Consider the following 3467-nt stretch of genomic DNA (forward strand, 5'->3'; position numbering starts at 1 on the left):
TCACATTTTTAGAGCATTTTTACTTTGGCCTTGTTATGTTGCTTATTGTGATCTGTCTCCGACGTTAGTTGACGAAGTAGACGGAGTACTTGGAGAAGGACCAGAAGACTTGAAGACTCTAATGAACCAGGAAAGCAGCCCTTTGACCATGTCTATGAAACCCTTTTTATGCATGCCATATAGCATTTTTATTGCTTGCATCGGAGTAACGATGATGTGGAGACCACTTGAGGTGGTTTGCCTCCGATACTTTCCTCGCTGAAGCATGCATGATGCATGACCCAACCTTCTATGAGGGTTGTGCGGGTGGGAGTAGCTAGGATGCTAAGTAGAGCTACGCAAAAGGGTATGGATATATGCATGGTGATGGAAGCAAGATTGTTTTCAAAAACTTTTCGAAAACCCCATCGGGTGCCACTTATGCCCGAGGGAGATAATGAGTTGGGTAACCACTTTATGATGAACTGGTGTACCGAGGCAAGTGTGTCTGTGTGTTTTCAAAATGAATTGGTTTAAGTTGCGACCGTTATTCCAACCTTACATGCGCAACCGCTCTACCCTTATATGGGAAAGGGCATTATTGATTACCTAGGCCGATACTAGCATGGTGCCCGCATTACTAGTGATGGGGGTGACACGAGGTCACTCTCGGGGCGGGGTCGTGCTTGGATAGGCGGCCATGACTTTTTTCACAGGGCACCGGACACACCATTGGTACCCCGTGCCAGTGGTATGTGATGAATATGGGAGCGAGGGTCCACAATTTTAAGATGTGAAATGTTGGGCACGGGGGTTACTCCCAATCGAGTGGACTCTATGTTAGTGTCGTCTAGGGAAAGATAGTGATCGGGTGCTTACCCCGGGTACTTGAGGTACCGCGGGTCGTGGATGACACGGAAGTTCCCCGGATCTTGTGGGTAAAGTGTGCAACCTCTGCAGAGTGTCAAACTATTCGAATAGTCGTGTCCACGGTTAAGGACAGTTGGGTAACCGCTCTTGGGCTACGTCCACATGTTTACGAAACCTGGAGAGTGTTTATGGATAAGTGGAAAGAATTACTTGGGTCACGTCAAAAGACACTACATGATGATTAAGATGGGTTGTTTCCAACTCTATTTATGTTGATATCTGTAACCTGTCCTCTGGGATACATAAATTCTCATGATGCATGCTTTGCAAGTTGTTGAACATGTCATAGCACTCAAAATTAGCTTTCTGCAAAAATTTACCTATATCATGCATTGTTGTATCTTGAACCAAAACATGGGTTGCTTGCGTGTACATTCAAAGTACTCATTGGCTTGCCACTGTTTATTTTATTGGTCGGGCATGAAAGAACAAGATATGATGAAGAATACTTCGATGACGAACATGCGAGCTAGGACGCTTCCCAGCCAGAATGCATGTAGGGTTAAGGCAGATGACATGGGTCGAAGATGTCAAAATGATTTCCGCTGCGATATTATACTCAGGACTTGACCATAATGGTCCTACTTGTGTAATATGGTATGTATGGATGTAAGGCTCTTATTATTCAGCTTATGTGTGTTCAGTGAGCATTGATCTCTGGGATCCTTGTACACTGCATTCCGTGATCACAACTTATGAGTCGGGTCCCCACAGAGCTGGTATCAGAGCCATCCTGATTGTAGGAAGCCTTAGATACCATGGTTGTTAGTTAGGGTAAAACTATTTCCAAAACTATTACTAATTTTCAAAATTATCTATATTCCTCTTCCCCTCTGAGTTTTTCTGAAAAACTAAGGTATATTTTCCCTATTGATCTCTTCCCTTCAAAACTTATGCAAACGGTCGCTAGTACCCTTATGCCCCTGACCACTAGATTCCTCGTAATCCTTGTGGATAATCTAGGAGGAAGACGCCTTGCTGGACACTCACCCACATCTTAGGAACACAAGTTTGGCGACACCACGATGAGACAACACCAACAGAACAAACCATCTTAAGGAATGAGGACATGAAGACCCAGAGGATTGTGACACCTTTGACGTTGCCCAAGATGATGCAACCTTAGCCTACGATGATCGGGGCATAAGATATGCAAGATCATGATATACATCACTAATAGAGCAACCATGTCCTGACTGTTGTTGTATCAGCAACCACCGGTGGATGAGAACCTCGCCATTTGGTCCGCCTCACTGTAGTGAGCAAGAAAACGGTTCTCTTCGTCCCCCGCTCTCGGTGTCGATGTTGTCATCAACGTAACCGACATGTTGGACCTCTACTATGCCTTGTTAATGTCATTGCATAAAGGATTACCTACCTGGTATCATGGACGCCTTAGAAGACAAAAAGGGATCATCATGATTAATAAGATAACAGAAGACCGAGTCAATGCCTGCTACGAGGAGCCAGCTTCACCCCATCACTTCAACAGGCAAGGAGTTGTTGAAGAATCTTCAGGCTCAACCCATATTGTTTCATCGAACAACTACAAGAGATGTAGCGACACCTGAGGAAAACCCAGAAGACTACATGAGGCACAGAGCAAAGCATGACTACTGAATCCGAGAACCCCTAGGGTAGGATGAGTCGTGTACCCCCTATGCGCAATCGAGTTTGTATGATGGTTCAGATAGAACCATGATTGTGTGTTGCTTGTTTTTATTTGTTTGTGTTTTGATATCAGTCGCCCTTTTTGCAATAGGCAACAAGTACGCGACTGTATCACCTTCCTTATCTTAATGCTTGTGTTTGGCCCTTTTTACACTTGTTTGTTTACACTTGCACTATAGAACCCCCTTTCGGCATTCCCCTCCCCTATGCTGCTTCTCCCTCTCATCTCCCTCATCAACTGAAGATCAGCAAGACAAGATGCACCAAGGATTCCACCTCAGCGACCAACTAGCACTAAAGACTTTTGCTACAGCCTCCTAGACCAAGTGCAGCCCCGTAGAGTTATGGTTGCCCCTCAAGATTAGAAACCCATTCCTAGACCCTTCAAGACTTCACAAGATACCCCAGCTCGAATCCTTAACCATGTGCTTAACCCACAGAATTGCAAGAGAACCAGTTAAGCCTCGGTAACCTTGCTTATCACTTGGTTCATTATGGAACTAGTGGACATAGTGAACTAGCACATTACGATCCTAATATAGCACGAGAACTGACGATACCATAGGGAAGACCAATTTGAGGATGTAGGAATAGAGGACAAATGACTTGATGAGTTTATATCAAGGACCTTGAGGAATTATCTGAGACTATTTGGTGGATTATGAGGCTTTCATGTTGGTAGATGAACGTGGTTGGATCATGATTGGTAGAGTAGCATAACTTTCATTACCCCTGGAGTAAATTGGATTTTGTAGGACAATTATGATCACAAGCTGAGATTCTTGGAGGAATAAGAACTTGACTTGATCAGATGATATCAATAGGAGATTGTTGACATTACGATAATGACTTGGGGGAATAGGTAGGAATTCTTGTTGGACATGAGA

Source organism: Triticum aestivum, chromosome 7D (assembly GCF_018294505.1).
Source record: "Triticum aestivum cultivar Chinese Spring chromosome 7D, IWGSC CS RefSeq v2.1, whole genome shotgun sequence".
In the NCBI taxonomy this organism is placed as follows: Eukaryota; Viridiplantae; Streptophyta; class Magnoliopsida; order Poales; family Poaceae; genus Triticum; species Triticum aestivum.